The following is an 18,903-nucleotide window of genomic DNA, read 5'->3' as shown; positions in this document are numbered from 1 at the left end:
TTTTCAGCTTTAAATCCCATGCTTGACATGCATCAATCAATTCAATTTATTGTACATTTTTAGTTTGGATTTATAGTTTTATAATTGTTACCACCTAGTAGTGATAACTTAAGCTTGTTTGACAGATAAATCTAGGTAGAAAGAAATGTATGTCTGCCTTATATTTAATGCCGGCAACTCTAAAGATATGCCTGTTTTTATTTTATCAACAAGTTAAGAAAAAACTAGCTTTATTTACCAAAGACTGTCTCAAATAATATAACTTTAAATAATTGGATTTATTTCTATATATCTGATAGTCTTAGGAATACTTGATTATAGAAGTACTCACATATCTCTAAGTCCATCTTACAGAGCTCATGAAAGTGATTATTTGAAATAAATTGGTAATACATACATACATATACCTACATGAACATACAGACAGATAAAAACAATGTCTTACAGCTTTTACCCTAAAATTTAAGCCATGGGTCAATAAAAATAGTCATAAAATTCCCTGGTCTATGTCCACTTTATAGTTTTATCTGAATTGTGATTCTGGCAAATGGGGTAATTTAAGGTTAAATATTTATCAATATTTCTGGAGGAGACTTTAAAATTCTCTTTTGTCCTCATATGCAATCTAGTGGAGGCTGTAAACTCCATTTTTGCCCAGTGACTGAGGAGATATCTAGCACCTGTCTGGGTATGTCCAAAACCCACTGAGTGGATTAAACATCTAGGTCTGCTTTCAAATAGCCCTTTGTTCATTTACTATCCTTGACTCATTGCTCTTGGAGTTCCCTTAGTCCCTTCAGAGCCTTTGATGAAGAGTACGTGGCCTAAAATTTAAGTGACTTTAGGGAGGTTAGGAGCTAAAGTGAAAGTGTCTGACATCGGGGACAGAGGAATAAAGAAGGTAGGGGCTTGAAGTGGGACATATCAAAGGATTAAATAAAACTGGAGGAAAGATCCAAAGCTGTAAAAGGGGGAAGAGGGAAAAACTGTGATGGGAAGAGAGAACTTTTATTAGAGTAACCAGTTTAGGAAGATCAAAGTTTCCCAAAGGGGATATTGAAATTTCAGTTATTCTTTGTAAAATCATGACAACAAAAAGGGAAGCAGAGGGTTCAAGAAGAAGGTTTTAAGTACACTGAGAAACTCCCATGTTCTTAGTTCATGGTAACATTATACTTATGAACAGAGAAATTTGGTACTCTAAACCTGTCTCTGTTTGTCTGCAACTCTAACCCAGAATCTAGAGTATATTCAAAATCTTAAGAATCAAAAATCTGTTATTACCAGCTTCAAAGGATATTTACTGGAGCAATGGTTTAGGAATCCAATAGATCATGAACCAATCAGTCAGTGGTAAAGGCAAAGCCTTCAAAGGTGCTTATTAAGATCCTCAGTTTGGGGTCCAAGGGACCAGTGATAAACATTATGTCATGTGAGTAGCAACACCATAAATGTCACAGACAATTCATAGATAGGGGATAGTTAAATTGGTAAAAACAGAATTTATTCAGGACTATTGCAATAGGGGAAAAGACCCCAGTATAGAACTAGGCTCAATTCCAAATACAACATTGGAAAATTAGAATTTATGAGGACCTGGTAAGAGTCATTCGATGAAATAATATAAGAGGAATCATCAAGAGTAAAGGGGGTCATTTGGCGGAGGCAGCACGGAGGAAGCATTTATGACCTTCTACAATGAGGTGAAACAAATAGAGAAGAGAGATTCAGTTCTAACATCTAAAAATCAGATTGAAAGATTGACTCATCCTGGTTCCTCCTACTTCAATTTGAACCCATTTGAGGTTCTTCAGATAGATCCTGAAGTGACAAATGAAGAAATAAAAAAGAGGTTTCGGCAGTTATCCATATTGGTGCATCCTGACAAAAATCAAGATGATGCTGACAGAGCACAAAAGGCTTTTGAAGCTGTGGACAAAGCTTACAAGTTGCTACTGGGTCAGGAACAAAAGAAGAGGGCCCTGGATGTAATTCAGGCAGGAAAAGAATACGTGGAACACACCGTGAAAGAGCGAAAAAAGCAATTAAAGAAGGAAGGAAAGCCTACAAATGTGGAGGAGGATGATCCTGAGCTGCGTTGTGGCATCGGTTTCTGCCAATGTAAGAGTCAGAATATAAGTTCTACTGCATACAACTGAGACCCCAGATGACGGTGGTTTGAACAATTCAAACAGGCAGTATACAAACAGACCATGAAACTCTTTGCTGAGCTGGAAATTAAAAGGAAAGAGAGAGAAGCCAAAGAGATGCATGAAAGGAAGCGACAAAGGGAAGAAGAGATTGAAGCCCAAGAAAAAGCCAAACGAGAAAGGGAGTGGCAGAAAAATTTTGAGGAAAGTCGAGATGGTCGTGTGGACAGCTGGCGAAACTTCCAAGCAAATACGAAGGGGAAGAAAGAGAAGAAAAACCGGACCTTCCTGAGACCACCAAAAGTAAAAATGGAGCAGCGTGAGTGACCACCTGGGGTCACGGCCACAGAACCTTCCCTCAACTGTCTCCCCTCCCGCTTTGAAGGACTCATTCTTTCCTCCCATTTTCATCCCGACATAGAGTAGTTTTTGCTTTTTAGTCCACTTTGTTTTCAATACAATTTAATATCGATCAGAGTAATTCTTTTGTACATTGAAATGAGGGGCTCGGTTTAAAAAGAAACCTTTCCCCACCCCTACCCCTAGACCAACCGGGATTGGAAGGTGCCACCATTGGTGCTGCCTTCTCTTCCCACAGCCTGTAACTTAATGTTTTGTACTTCACTGAATTGCGATGGTTAGAAACGTCGTGTATAGTTTGTGGAAATCATCCAATTAAACGTATTGCTTACAGTGGTGTTGCCGTGACTTCAGAGACAAGCCTGGGCCACCTTAGGAAGCCCCTTCGCTTCAGTTGCTTGCTTCTGGGTATGGCATCCTTCAAAGCCCCAGACCAGGCAGGAAGGCAGTGGACACACAGAGCGGTCACTCGGTGCCGTGACATCCTGTGGTGTGTGGCATGTGCTTTCCCGTCTGACGGGCCAGTCCACGTGGCATGAGGCTCCAAGCCAGCCAGACCTTTCACTTTCCAAAGACCTAGCCATCCTTCATCCAGTACCGTCGTGTCCTAGCCTGTCTGCATTTGTCAGTGGTAATATTCTGTATGTGTAATAAATTTTTATACCCTAAAAAAAAAAAAAAAAAAGAGTAAAGGGGGAAATGGATAAACCAACATGACAGGATTCTTGCTGAAGACAGGCAAGGTGGGTCAGATGTCACTTTGTGAATGGTGAAGATGAGAACCTGATTAGATGTGGAGGGTGATCAGACATGGAGGATGAGACATCTTGCAAAACTGACTTATCAGGGTTCATGCTAATGATTTTACAAGAAAGCACACAGATGGGCTTAGGAGAAGTTTTAAGAAATTGACTACAGTTTGGTCAAGTGAAGAATTTTTGTGAATTCCAAAGGGGGATTGGGAAACTTTTCCATAATGGAGGCAATGAAGAGTATGTTTGGAATATAGGATCTCCTTTAGGTGTCTCCTAGTTTTACAATTCCCATAAAGGTTAATGGGAAACTACAATATCCCAATCAGAGCAGAACTAGTAATGACCCAGATCCATCATGAATGAAGGTTTGAATCACCCCAACTATACCTCAGGTACTTTCTGATGCAAAGGAAGTACAGAATGGGTAGTAGCAGAAGGTAGTTATAAATCAAGCTTTGAACTTGTTACCACTTGTAAAAATGAAGAGTATTATTATAATTTATCCCTATTTTGTTATATGTTTGTGTGTATATAAATATATATACACATATATATTAAACAAATATCTCTTTTAACACTCTCTTAATCTCTTATCATGCAATATGATATGTATTGACATTATATTATATATTTAACTACTGTTAACTTTACATTACACTATTTGTTATGGGATATGTAGAAGAAGAGTAAACATCTTCAAAGATTTTACCTCCTATTCTGCCTATTCTGGGGAATGTATGTGTGTATGTGTATGTGTGTGTGTGGTGCATGTGTATGTTTGGTTGTACGCAGGAAGTTGCATCATGTTAAGTAGATTCTGTCCTAGTAATTGTCTTTATTTTGAGATTACTTATGATTAAGGCAATGTTTATAGGTGTCAAGTTGTCATGGATGGCCTTGTGATAGTTAATTTTCTGTGTCAACCTGTCCTGGCTAATAAAAAGCTCAAACAGTTGTTAATACATTATTTCTGGGTGTGTATGTGATGATGTTTCTGGAAGGGATTGATATTTGTTTCAGTAGAATAAAGAGACCTGCCCTTACTAATGTGGCAGACTTTATGCAACCTGTTGAAGGTCAGAATTGAAAAAAAAAGGAGAAGAAATGTCAAATACCTCTCTTCTTCTTGAACTGGGAAGATAATCTTTTCCTGGCTCTTGCGTCTTTGGTTTCAGCAATTGCTTATCCCATAAGCCCCTGGTTCTTAGGCCTTTTGTTGGGACTAGGAATTATACTATGGTCTACCTGATTATCAGGCTTTGGGGCTTCAATTGAGTTACTTTACTGGTTTTCCTTGTTCTCCAGCTTCCAGATGGAAGTTTGTTGAGCTTCTCAGTCTCCATAAATGCCTGAACCAATACAAATAATAAATGTCCTTTTGTCTACCTACTTACCTACCCTGTTTGCTTTGTTTTTTTTTTTTTTTTTGGTGCACCTTGACTTACATAACTTTTGGTACCAAGAGTGGTTCCAGTTGAAAAGAAATTTAAGAATGTTGGAGTTGGAATTGACTCTGCAGTCCTTCTAGATTAAAGGACTCTGATGACCTATTTCCAACAGCAAATAGATCATTGGTAGTTCATGTTGAGAAACATTTTTAGAGATACACAAAATAGCTACATTGGATATTCTTAATCAGCCACTTATAAGAAGGATGGAGTTAAGCAACTCTATATGTATAATACTCTCAAACATTTTTTGAAATACTATGAAATATAATGATGCTGGTTAGTTTCCCCTTATGTTGCTGGACAAAGTAGTAGAAGAAAATAATGAGCTTGGGGATTCACATTCTCAGCTCAAGGATTGTATAAATGACCTAAGAGCCTTGAGGTGTGCCCTGAGAGACAGACTTGTCACCTGTCAGGGCTGAAATTGCTGAATATAAAACTGGAACTGGCAAAATTAAATGCAAGTTGAATTTTAATTCTACTAGGGTGTCTACTGTTGAGGCGGGGCATTGATTGAGAAGGAAAGGTATTATGTACTATGGGATGGGCTCATATGGCAGATGGTGTGTAATAAATATGAGACAGTTCAGGGGCCTTCTACCTCAGTGAAATATCCAGGGGTCCAGTTTGTAGGGCATGCCCAAATATATAATTTAAAGTGAAGAATAACTTGTTGCATCTGGCTTCTTCTACAACCAAGAAGGAGGAACATTGCCTGGTGGTCCTCTTTGAATTTTAGAGGTAATATATTTCTCATTTGGGTGTGTTACTCTGCCCCCCCCCTTTTTTTTTTGAGTGACCCAAAAGCTGCTAGTTTGAATGTGGCCTGGAGGAAGAGAAGACCCTTCGAAAGGTCTAGGCAGCTGTGAAAACTACTCTACCATTTTTGGCCATATATTCCAGCACTCCCAATAGTTCTTGAAGTTTCACTGGTAGATAGGGATGCTATATGAAGCCTTGGGAACCCCTATATGTGAATAGCAGCATATGTGTTTAGGATTTTGGTGCAAGGTACTGCTGTCATCCTCAGACACCTACTTTCCTTTGGGGAACAGCTCTTGGCTTGCTACTGATTCTTACCAGAGAGTGAATGCTTGACCATGGGCCACCAAGTTTCCATGGGACTGGATTGCTTATCATGTGCTGTGTTGACAGACCTACTAAGTCCCAGAAAAAAGCTAGCCTACATCTATGGCCTCCTAGGCAGCTCCCTAAATTCAGTTGACAGAAGAAGAAAGGAGGTGAACTTAGATAACAGATGGTTCTCCTCCACTGCAAGCACCACCTGAAAGTAGACAATTGCAGGACTACACCCCTTCTTGAGGTATCCCTGAAGGATAGTGGAAGAGGGAAATCCTCCTAGTGAGTAGAACTTTGGACAGTGCACCTGGATGTTCAATTTACTAAGAAGGAGAGATGACTAATGTATAATTATGGTAAGCCTACATGGGCTATGGCCAATGCTTTGGTGTGATTGCCAAGGACTTAAAAGGAAATTAACTGGAAAATTGGTGATAATGACATTTGGTGAAGGTGTATGTGGTTAGTTCTCTCTCAATTGGGAAAGAACATGACGATTTTGTTTCCTATGTGAATGCTTACTAAAGTGTGACATCATCAGGGGAATATTTTAATAATCAAGTAGATAGGATGAGACAACAGTGGAAACCAGTAGCCTCTTTCCCTCACCACCCTGTTACTTCCCATTAAGTTAATAAAGAAAGAGGCCATAGTGGCAGGGATAGAAGTCATGCATGGGCTCAGCCACTTGGACTTCCATTTACCAAGGCCAAGTGTCCAATTTACAAGTAGGAGATATCAACATTATGTCCCTTATATGGCACTATTCCCTGGGGTGTTTAACCAGATACCTGGGAGTAGATTGATTTCATTGGGCAGCTTCCATATAGGAAGGTATATTGTTTTGTCCTTACTGGAATAGAATCTTATACTTGGTATAAAATTGCTTTCCCTGAATGCAATGCTACTGCAAAAACTACCTTTTGGAGATTAAAGAATGTCTTATCCTCTACTATAGTATTCCACAAAGCATTACTTCAAATTAAAGAACCCACTTCACAGCAAAGGGAGTGTGGCAATGGGCCCATGTTCATTAAATTCTGTATCCTACCATGATCCCCACCATTTAAAGGAGCTGACTTGATAGAATAGAGACAGGGCCTTTTGAAGATTCAGTTTCAGTGCCAACTGGGTGGCAATGTGTTGGAATGCTGTAGGAGGGCTCTCCAGGAGGTTGTATATGCTCTGAATTACATTCAATATATGATGGTGTTACTCTAATACCCTGGATTCATGGTCTAGAAATGAAGGTTGGCAATGGAAATGACACCACTACCTCTGGTAACCTACTAGCAGCATTTTTTGCTTACTGTTCCTTCACTTTTATGCTCTGTTGATCTAGAAGTCTTAGTTCCAGAGGAAGAAATGCTTCCACCAGTAGACAAAACAATGATTCCCCTGAAATGGAAGTTAAGACTGCCAAATGGCCACTTTATCCTCCCCTCGCCTCTGAATCAACTGGCAGGGGGAATATTTACTGTGCTATCTGGAGGGATTCACTCTGATTACTATTAGAGAAAAAATGTAGCTGAACAGTCATTAAAGCAGCAAAAATAGGTTTATTAAAAACTATTGTATTGGAAGAGGGAGACTTCAGTATAGAACCAGATTCAAACATGAATGAACAATTTGCAAGTGTGAATATATAGTCAAGGAGCCTGGCAGAGGCCACTTTTTAGAAAATGGCTAATAGGAATTAATAAAGGTAAGTGGCATTCTGGCTAAACAAATCTAACTGGATTGTTGCTGAAGACAGGCCACGCAGATCATTCATTTCCTGGTGGAAGGAGGAGGATAAGATTTCTGATTGGATATTTAGGCAATCAGATATAGGGAATGAGGAACTACTGCTAAGCTCACTTAGCTGCTTTCTTGCTGAGAATAATACTGGGAAGTACACACATGTGCCTAGGAGTAGGTTCCGGAGTCTGATTAAACTTAGGCCAAGCAAAGAATCTTTGCCATTTTCCCACCTCATGTTCAAGAAAAAAATATATTTTTTTCTTTCCTTTAAACATTTGAAGTCCATTCCTTTTGGGGTTGCCCTTTATTCATTAAGGATCTGGTTAATCATCTGCTGAGATTTGGATGTAGTGGGTATTTTCTGAATGATGCTAGCAATCAGGTATTTAATGATGTGGAACTTCTGTGAAAATAAAACAAACAAAAAGATTTATAGTTAAGTCAGTTTCTGATTCCAGAGAGCAGTCAGTTCAGATTTCTAGATGTTGGGCTCAAAGCATCTTTAGATGGTGGAGTCAAGAAAGCAGTGACAGTTCAATTAATATTTTATTTTGCAGTTTGAATGTCTGTGGTGATGCCATCAGGTGTTCCAGTGAACTTCCTGAGTGACCCACATAGCAGCAAGCGTGAAGGTGGCACATTCATTATATGTTGTGGTATTTTCCGTGGTGTTTATATCAATTATCCAGTTACATTGTGTTGAAATTCAGGAGAAAGCAGTTTTAGGACTCCACAGTCCCAAGTCAGACAGAAGAAAAATTGCAACACCAGTTTGAATAGCTGTGGCCAGATATTGGAAATAGTTAGAAGAATTCAGGCTTTGTCACACAATGAGATAATGTGCGAAGTGGATACCACAAGGATACATTATGGTTCTCCATTGAAACATAATTTTTCTCTCTAAAGTATCTACCATTTCTATCAAAGACACTCAAAATCAGACTAAATTGTTTGCAAAAGAGGTCTAGTCTCATTAAACTTGGCCTGACTTTTCATATAAATGCAGCAAGAACAGTGACGGGGCACATAAATCTCTTGAGTTTGCTTTGCTGGGACTTTCTTTTTTAGCAAATAGGAAATTCTTTTAAAAATTTTACTTTTATTTGGGTGTAGTAGTTTAACAATGTTGTGTTAGTTTCTACTGTACAGCAAAGTGAAACAGAGTTCCCGGTGCTATACAGCACATTCTCATTATTTATCTATTATATATATATATATATATATATATATATATATATATATATATATTAGTGTATATATGTTAGTCCCAATCTCCCAATTCATCCCACCCCACCTTTCCTGTTTATATAGTACCATGTCACCTGCAAACAGTGACAGTTTTATTTCTTCTTTTCCAATTTTTATTCCTTTTATTTCTTTCTCTTCTCTGACTGCCATTGCCAAGACTTCCAAAACTATGTTTGAATAAAAGTGGCAAGAGTGGACATCCTTGTTTTGTTCCTGATCTTAGAGGAAATGTTTTCAGTTTTTCACCACTAAGAATGATGTTTCCTGTGGGTTTGTTGTATATGGCCTTTATTGTATTGAGGAAGCTTCCCTCTATGCTCACTTTCTGGAGAGTTTTTGCTGTAAATGGGTGTTGAATTTTGTCAAAAGTTTTTTTCTGCATCTATTGAGATGATCATATGGTTTTCATTCTTCAATTTGTTAATATGGAGTATCACATTGATTGATTTGCTTATACTAAAGAATCCTAAAATTCCTGGGATAAATCCAACTTGATCATGGTGTATGATTCTTCTATTGTATTGTTGGATTCTGTTTGGTAGCATTTTGTTGAGGATTTTTGCATCTATATTCATGAGTGATATTGGTCTGCGATTTTCTTTTTTTGTAGTATCTTTGTCTGGTTTTGGTATCAGGGTGATGGTGGCCTTGTAGAATGAGTTTGGGAGTGTTCCTTTCTCTGCAACTTTTTTGGAAGACTATGAGGCGGATGGTTGTTAGCTCTTATCTAAATGTTTGATAGAATTCACCTGTGAAGCCATCGGATCCTGGACTTTTGTTTGTTGGAAGATTTTTAATCAGTTTCAATTTCAGTGCTTGTGGTTGGTCTGTTCATATTTTCTATTTCTTCCTGGCTCAGTCTTGGAAGGTTATACCTTTCTAAGAATTTGTTCATTTCTTCCAGGCTGTTCATTTTATTGGCATATAGTTGCCTGCAGTAGCCTCTTATGATTCTTTGTATTTCTGCTGTATTTCTGTATTTGTCCATTGTAACTTCTCCTTTTTCTTTCCTAATTTTATTGATTTGAGTCCTCTTCCACTTTTCCTTGGTGAGTCTGGCTGAAGGTTTATGAATTTTGTTTATCTTCTCAAAGAACCAGCTTTTGGTTTTATTGATCTTTGCGGTTGTTTTCTTTGTTTCTATTTCAGTTATTTCTGCTCTTATCTTTATGATTTCTTTCCTCCTACTAACTTTGGGTTTTCTTTGTTCTTCTTTCTCTAGTTCAGTTAGGTGTAAGTTTAGATTGTTTATTTGATATTTTTCTTGTTTCTTGAGGTATGATTACATTGCTATAAACTTCCCTCTTAGAACTGCTTTTGCTGCATCCCATAGGTTTTGGGTCATCGTGTTTTCATTGTCATTTGTCTCTAGGTATTTTTTGATTTCCTCCTGGTTTCTTCAGTGATCTCTTGATTATTTAGCAGTTCACTGTCTATCCTCCATGTGTTTGTGCTTTTTACCTGTAATTGATTTCTAAACTCATAGAAAAGAAATCAGAAAAGATGCTTGATATGACTTAAATTTTCTTAAATTTACTGAGGCTTGGTTTGTGACCAAGATGTGACCTACCCTGGAGAATGTTCTGTGTGCACTTGAGAAGAAAGTGTAATATGCTATTTTTGGATGGAATGTCCTATAAATATCTATTAAATCTATCTTGTCTATTGTATCATTTAAAGTTTGTGCTTCCTTATTAATTTTCTGTGTGGATGATCTGTCCATTGGTGTAAGTGAGGTGTTCAAGTCCCCCACTATTGTTGTGTTACTGTTGATTCCACTTTTATAGCTGTTAGCAATTGCCTTATGTATTGAAGTGCTCCTATGTTGGGCGCATATATATTTATAATTGTTATATCTTCTTCTTGGATTGATCCCTTGATCATTATGTAGTATCCTTCCTTGTCTTTTGTAACAGTCTTTATTTTAAAGTCTATTTTATCTGATGTGAGTATTGCTACTCCAGCTTTCTTTTAATTTCCATTTGCATGGAATATCTTTTTCCATCCCCTCACTTTCAGTCTGTATGTGTCCCTAGTTATAAAGTGGGTCTCTTATAGACAGCATATATGTGAGTCCTGTTTTTGTATCCATTCAGCCAGTCTGTGTCTTTTGGTTGGAGCATTTAATCCATTTACATTTAAGGTACAATATGTATGTTCTTATTACCATTTTCTTAATTGTTTTGGGTTAGTTTTTGTGGGTCTTTTTCTTCTCTTGTTTTTTCCTCCTAGAGAATTTCCTTTAGCATTTGCTGTAAATCTGGTTTGGTGGTGCTGAATTCTTTTAGCTTTTGCTTGTTACAGCTTCTGATTTCTCAATCAAATCTGAATGAGATCCTTGCTGAGTAGGGTAATCTTGGTTGTAGGTTTTTCTATTTCATCCCTTAAAGTATATCCTGCCTCTCCATTCTGGCCTGTAGAGTTTCTGCTGAAAATTCAGCTGATAATATTCGGGGATTCCTTTGTATGTTATTTTTTGCTTTTCCCTTGTTGCTTTTAATATTTTACTTTGGATTTAATTTTTGTTAGTTTGATTAATAGGTGCCTTGGTGTGTTTCTCCTAAGGTTTATCCTGTATGGGACTCTCTGTGCTTCCTGGACTTGGGTGACTATTTCCTTTCCTGTGGTAAGGAGTTTTTCCACTATACTCTCTGCGAATATTTACTCAGACCCTTTCTTTTACTCTTCTTCTTCTGGGACCCCTATAATTCGACTGTTGGTGTGTTTAATATTGTCCCAGAGGTCTCTGAGACTGTCCTCAATTCTTGTCATTCTTTTTTCTTTATTCTCTTCCTTAGCAGTTATTTCCACCATTCTATCCTGCATGTCACTTATCCATTTTTCTGCCTCAATTATTCTGTTATTGATTCCTTTCAGTGTATTTTTCATTTCAGGTATTGTGTTGTTCATCTCTGTTTGTTCTTTAGTTCTTCTAGGTCTTTGTTAAACATTTCTTGTGTTTTCTTGACCCATGCCTCCATTCTATTTCTGAGATTCTGGATCACCTTTACTATCTTTACTATGAATTCTTTTTCTGGTAGATTGCCCATTTCCTCTTCATTTATTTGGTCTTGTAGTCTTTTACCTTGTTCCTTTGTCTGTGATTTTTTTTATCATTTATTATTTTTTTCTTTTTTTGATGGGTGGGATTGTGTTCCTGTCTTATTGGTTGTCTGGCCTGAGGCTTCAAGCATTAGAGTTTTTAGGCTGTTGGGTAGAGCTGGGTTTTGGTGCTGAGGTTAGGACCTCTGGGAGACCTCACTCTGACGAATGTTCCCAGGGGTCTGGGGTTATCTGTTAGTCCAATAGTTTGGACTCAGGGCTCCCACTGCAGGAGCTCAGTCCTGACCCCTGCCTTGTGAGCCAAGTTCCTGTAAGCCGTGTGGGGCAGGAAACAAAAAGGAGCAGAACAATAACAAAGAGTAAAAAATACAATAAGAAGATTAGAAAACTAACAGAAATGCTAGAAATAAATAGATGAAGCAAAAACTGGAAGATAAAATAGAACCACAATAGCAAAAAAGAGGAAGGTGGAAAAAAAAAGTGAGAAAAGCCCTTGCTATGAGGGATGGGACTTAGGCAGGGGTGGGGTTTATGTGGTGGGTGGGGCCTACACTTAGGTCCCATAAGTCCAGAAAAAGACTTAAGGGGGAGGTGGGGCTTAGGATCAATGAGGCAGGAGGGGCCCAGGAATGCCTCTGGTGTTGCAGGTGGAGGACGAAGTCTGGGACCCTAGCAGGCCCCCTGGGCCTGAGTGGGTAGGGGAAATGCTAGGTGCTTCCTGGGGTCCTCCATCTCAGAGGGTCCCTCCCCCTTGGCCTCTCTTCTTCTTTCCTGCCCCCTCCCTCCTGTGCCCTAGGACCCACATGGCTGGAAGAAGCCCCAGAAGGCAGGGGATCATACCTGGAAGCCCAACAAGTTTCCCAAAGCTGCCTGAGCTAGGGAAATGCCTGTGGTGCTTCTCCCGATCCCTGGTCTGGGAGGGTGCCCTGTCAGCTTTTCTTCTTCTTTCCCCCTCCTCCCTCCCTCCCATTCACCTAGGACCCATGCAGCCAGAGGAGCCCCAGGAGATCAAAGGACCAGGCCTGGGAGTCCAGCAGGCTTCCTGGGCTGAGTGGGCAGGGGAAATGCCTTCTGCACCTGCCCTGATCCTCAGATCTCAGAGGGCCCCTCCCCCTATCTTCCTCTCCTCTTCTCCTGCCTCCTTCCTCCTATGCCCCTAGGAGCAACATAGCCCTGAGTGGCCCTTGGAAGGCTGAGGACCCATCCTGGGAGCCCAGCAGGCTTCCCAATGGTGAGTGGGTGGAGAAATTGCCCAAGGCATCTCCCTTGATCTTCTGGTCCTGGAGGGTCCCCCCCTTACTTTCTGCCTCACTTCCTCTTCCCTCCTCCTCCCTCCTTCCCAAGCTGATAGGACCCATGCAGCCAGAGAGGGCCCTATAGAACTAAGGACCAGGCTTGGGAGACCAGCTGGCTCCCAAGGCCCAAGTGGGCATTGGAAAGGCCCTCTACACCTTCCATGGTCCTCAGATCCCAGAAGGTCCCCCCATCCGTCCACCTCTCCTCTTCTTCCTCCAACTCCCTCCTGCACCCCCAGGACCAATGCAGCTTGGAGGGGGCATTGGAGGGTGGAGGACCAGCCCAGGAGCCCAGCAGGCTTCCCAGGGCCTAGCAGGCAGGGGAAACACCCTCCATGCCTCCTCAATCTTGGATTCAGGAGGGCCCCTCTCCCTCTGCCTCTCCTCTTCTCTCCCTGCCTCCCTCCTATGCCTTCTGGACCAACGCAGCCCAGTGGGGGCATCTGAGGGGAGAGGACCCTGCCCAGGAGCTCAGCAGGCTTCCTAGGACTAAGTGGGTGGGGGAATCCCTGGAGGCGCCTCCCCTGATCTACCAGTCCTAGAGGGAATCCCCCCATACTGTTTGCCTCTCTTCCTCTTCCCCCCTCCTCCCTCCCTCCTCTGCCCCTGGGACCCAGGTGGCCCAGAGGGCCCTTGGAGGGTGGAAGACTTGGCTGGGGAACCAAGCAGTCTTCTGGACCCAATTGGGCAGGGGAAATGCTAGACGTGCTTCCCCCAATCCTCTGAGCCCCTGAGGATCTCTCCAGGTGGGAACCTCTCCCCTCCCCCAGCCACCCCTCAGGTGCACCAGTCCTGTCCAGCCTCCACTTCTCCTCCTGCCTGACTCTCCCCACCCCGACATCCTACCTGGTGGCTCAGGGGTTCCTCCTGTCTCCTTGAGTATGGAGGTCCCCCACTAGCATCAGGCAGCTGCCCTAGTTGTGGGGAGACATGAACTCTGTGTCCTCCCATGCTGCCATCTTGACTCTGCCCCTCTCTGGCACTTTAAATTTATCATGCCACCCCCCTTCTGGCCTGCCCAATTTCTGCAAAAAAACAAAAAAAAGCAATTGTTAGCCTTATGAGGGTTCCCTTGTATATGACTCTTGGTTTTTCTCTTGCTGCCCTTTTAAAAGTTTTCCCTTAATTTTTCCATTTTAATTATAATATGTCTTCATGTGGGTCTCTTTGGAGTCATCTAAATTTGAATTCTTTGTGTTTTCTGTATTTGGAAATATGTTTTCTTCTTCAGCTTGGAGAATTTTTAAGCCATTATTTTATCACATATATTTTCTACTCCTTTCTCTCTCTCTTCTCCTTCTGAGACCCATATAGTGTGAATTTTAGTATACTTGGTGTTGTCTAGGAGATCTCTTAAATTATTCTTAATTTTTAAAAATATTTTAAAATTTTTGCTGTTCTTACTTGGTGATTTCCATTATTCTATCTTCTAGATCCTTTATTCATTCTATTTCACTTAGTCACCTGTTAATTTTTTCTAGTGTATTTTTCATCTCAGTTATTGTATTCTTCAGCTCTGACTGTTTTTTAATATTTTCTACTTCCTTGCTAAAATTCTCAGTTTTCCTAAATTCAGTTAGCATTCTTATTACTATTGCTTTGAACTCTGTCTGGTAAAATTTTTATCTCTGTTCACTAGGTTTTTTTTTTTTTTTTTTCTCTAGTGTTTCATTTATGTTTTTGTTGTTCTTTCATTTGAAAAATATTCCTCTATATTCTCATTTTGTTCAAATTTCTCTGTTTCTATGAAATTGGGTGAAACAGTTACCTATCTCAGTCTTGAGGGGGCCCTTTTGTGTGGGTGTATGTGGTCTGCACGTGCCCAGTGGCTTTCGTGTGAGACCTAGATCTGAAGTGAATCTGGGCCACATCTTGCCCCCATATGTGCTGGTACCTATCACTTTGGTGGTAGGTAGGGCTGAAGATGGAGGCGCTAGAGCCAATGCCAGGTGTGAGCCAACATTTCTCATGTGATCAATGGCAGTCATTATTTTATCAGGGGCAGGGCTGGGGCCAGAAACACTGAAGCAGATCCCTGAGGGTTGAATTCAAGCTGGTTTCATTCCCTCTAAGTGTGCATACACTCCTCCAGGAATGAAACCTCTGCCCCAGTACAGAGTAATGCAATAAGAGGGGCTGGAATAGGCAGTTGGTGTAGGCTGGGATGTGTGCTAGGATGGTCCAAGCAAGCCAGGGAGAGCCCCAGGCAGTTTCCAATCCACTGCCTCCATGAGCACACCAGCAATAGCCTCTATCACCCTGTTCAGAGGCAGGGCATAGTCTGAGTCAGCTCTACTCCCTCCAGGTGTTTGCATCCCTCTGTTCCTGTCCATGGCAACTCTGTCCCAGTGGAGACAAAACCATGGCAAGAGGGGCTAGGGAGCTCTCATGTTCTTAACTATTGTTACCTTTATATATATGAACCAATAAATTTGGTACTCTAGCCCAGCCTGTTCTGGTCTGGCAATCTACCTTGCTTCTTACAAACAGAGAAGTGTGCACTCTAGTTGAGGCTCTCTTTGTGCTGGACTCTAAACCAGCTTCTAGAGTATAATCAAAATCTGAAGAATAAAGAATTTGTCCCTGCCAGACATTTGTCTGGACCAGTGCATTAGGAGTCCAATGGATTCCCCCATTAGTCACTCAGTAGTGAAGCTGAAGTCTTCAGAGGTGCAAACAGGATTTCAGTGGGGGATTCAAAATTGCAATAATGAATGTTTTACTATCTGAGTTGTAGCACTATAATTATCAAAGACAAACCAGAGATGGATATTAGTGAAAGTGGTAGAAATAGGTTTTATTCAACTCTTTTGCAATAATGGGAAAGAGGCTTCAGTATAAAACCAGGCTCAAATCTGAATACAGCATGGGAAAATGGGAATTTCAGCCAAGGGGCCTACCGGTGTTCAGTGGATGGAAAATTGCTAAAAGGAAACTTCAAGATTTAGGGGGATTCTGGCTAAAGTGAGATAATAAGATTCTTGCTAAGGACAGGCCAGGCTGATCAGACATCATCTGATTTATGATGGAAGATAAGAAACATAATTAGATGTTAATGTTTATCAGACATGGCAGATGAGACATTCTTACTATACTGTCCTAGCTGGGTTCTAGCTAAGAACTTTTCAGTGAAGTGCACAAATGGTCCTTGGAGAAGATACAGAAACTTGACTAATGTTTGGTGAAGAAAGAGTCTTGTCACTACCAAAGGGAAATTGGAGAACTATTCTACAATAAAGAAGGAAGAGTGTATCTGGAATACAGAATATCCCTCAGGGTATCTCTTAGTATTACCATGTCCTGTGGAAAAGTCAATAGAAACCTACAATAACCCAATTCAAACAAAACTAGTAATTGCCCAGGACCTTCAAAAATAAAGGTTTGTGTTCCACAACCAGATAAAGAACCACAACAAGAGAAGGTTATTGCTGACGCAAAGGACACACAGAATGGGTAATAGGTATAAATATCAGTTTCCACCTCCTGACCACTTACAGAAATAGGACTGTAATTGTCATGAGCATTTCCTCATTATTTTATTTGAATACATTTGTGTGTATGTATGCATGTATCAAGAAAACAAATACCTTTGTTTTCCATCCTCTCTCATTATCTTGTCATGGACCATAGATCTATTGACATTATCATGTATTTAATCATTGTTAATTTACATCATACCATTTGTTACAGGATAGAAAGAAGAAGAATAAATATCAGTTAAGGACTTTCCTTTTCTGTGGAAAATGTTAGTGTGCTTTCAGTTGTGTGCAGTATGAATGCATCCTGTTAGGCATAATTACAACTTTGTTATTGTTTTTATTTGAAGATATGTGTCTACATATAGATATCAAGTTGACAAGATGGTGTCAACTTGACTGGATGAATTACAGATTGCTAGTATATATTTGAGTGTCTGTAATGGTGTATGAAAGGGATTAGCACTTGAGTCAGTAGACTTAGTAAAGAGATCCTCCATCATCAGTGTAGGCAGGCATTATTTACTCTGAATAAAAGGCCTCGATAGAACAAAAATTGAAGTGTAAATCTCTACCTCTCTTCCTTCGCTGGATGCCCATATTTTCCTGCCCAGGACATCAGTGTTCTTGATTCTGAGGCTTTGAGGTGGGACTTATACCAGTGGCCCCTTTGCTCTATAAAAGTGGCTTTTTGCCTGGGGCTAGAAGTTACATCATCAGCTCTCCTGGTTCTCAGAGTTGGACTGAAATAAACCTCAGATTTTCTTTGGCCTTCAGTTTGCAGATAGCAGAGTGGGAATTCTGGTTCTCCTTAATTGTCTAAGTCAATTCCTATAATCTCTTTCCAATGCATGAGCATATGTATATATGTATGAGGCATGTATGTATGTATCTATCATCTATCTAATCCTATTAATTGTGTCTTTCAGGAGAACCTTGACTAACATAGCTTTCGTTTTTGAGTGGTTCTAGAAGAACAAAATTTTTTTTAAGAATGAGTTTTCTTTATTGGTTTTGAGATTTCTGGAATTGTCCAGCTCTAATCTAATTATTTTTAAAGGCACTAATGACTATTTCAGGTAGTAAACAGAGTACTGGTAATCCAGGGTGTGAAGTGTTTATAGAGATAAGCAAATTATCTGCATTAGATATTCCAAATTAAATTCTTGTAAGAAGCAAGGAACACATAACTCTGTGTATAATACTTTCCTATAATTTTGAAGAACTGAAGAATACAATGATATTGGTTGGTTCCTCCTAATGTCTCTGGACAAAGTGGTGAAAGGAAGGATGAGCTCAGTAATTCAATTATTAGCTCAAGCTTGCATCAATCACCTAAGAACTTCCAGGCGTGCCTCGGGGATACTTTTATCTCCTGGCAGAGTTTAAATTGCTGAAAATCAAAATGTAATTAGTCAAATTTCAAGGAAATTTAAATTCTTATGTTCTTTGGGCTTCTTCTGTTTTTTATTTATTTATTTATTTATTTATTTAAGAACTTTTATTGAGATGTAATTGGCATGCAATTAACTGCATATATTTAAAATGTACAATTTGATATTTTTTTCTTATTAGTAATGTATATATGGCAATTCCAATCCTCCAATTCATTCCCCCTCAACCTCCCCCCACTCCCCGCTTTCCCCACTTGGTGTCCATATGTTTGTTCTCTACATCTGTGTCTCTATTTCTGCCTTGCAAACCAGTTGATTTGTACCATTTTTTATATTATGCATATATGTGTTCATATACGATATTTGTTTTTCTTTCTGACTCACTTCACTCTGTATGACAGTCTCCATGTCTCTATAGATGTCCCAATTTTGTTCCTTTTTACAGCTGAGTAATATTCTATTGTATATCTGTATGTACCACATCTTCTTTATCCATTCATCTGTTGATGGACATTTAGTTTGCTTCTATGTCCTAGCTATTGTAAATAGTGCTGCAATGAGCACTGAAGTGCATGTGTCTTTTTGCATTATGGTGTTCTCTGGGTATATTCCCAGTAGTGGGATTGCTGGGTCATATGGTAACTCTATTTTTAGTTTTTCAAGGAATCTCATACTGTTCTCCATAGTAGCTGTATCAATTTACATTCCCGCCTATAGTGCAAGAGAGTCCCCTTTTCTCCATACCCTCGCCAGCATTTACTGTTTGTAGATTTTCTGATGATGCCCATTCTAACCGCTGTAGGGTGATCCTCATTGTAGTTTTGATTTGCATTTCTCTAATAATTAGTGCTGTTGAGCAGCTTCTCATGTACCTCTTGGCCATCTGTA

The 18,903-nt window shown here is 39.9% G+C and overlaps 1 pseudogene; it reads left to right on the top strand.

Annotated features, from left to right (window-relative positions):
- The first annotated feature begins 547 nt into the window (after positions 1–547).
- LOC130844718 (dnaJ homolog subfamily C member 8-like) lies at positions 548–2,775 on the top strand (annotated as a pseudogene).
- The last annotated feature ends 16,128 nt before the right edge of the window (positions 2,776–18,903 follow it).

The sequence above is a fragment of the Hippopotamus amphibius genome, chromosome 2, assembly GCF_030028045.1.
Source record: "Hippopotamus amphibius kiboko isolate mHipAmp2 chromosome 2, mHipAmp2.hap2, whole genome shotgun sequence".
In the NCBI taxonomy this organism is placed as follows: domain Eukaryota; kingdom Metazoa; phylum Chordata; class Mammalia; order Artiodactyla; family Hippopotamidae; genus Hippopotamus; species Hippopotamus amphibius.
The sequence above is the reverse complement of the archived record's forward strand: the minus strand, read 5'-3'. Positions and strand labels throughout refer to the sequence as shown.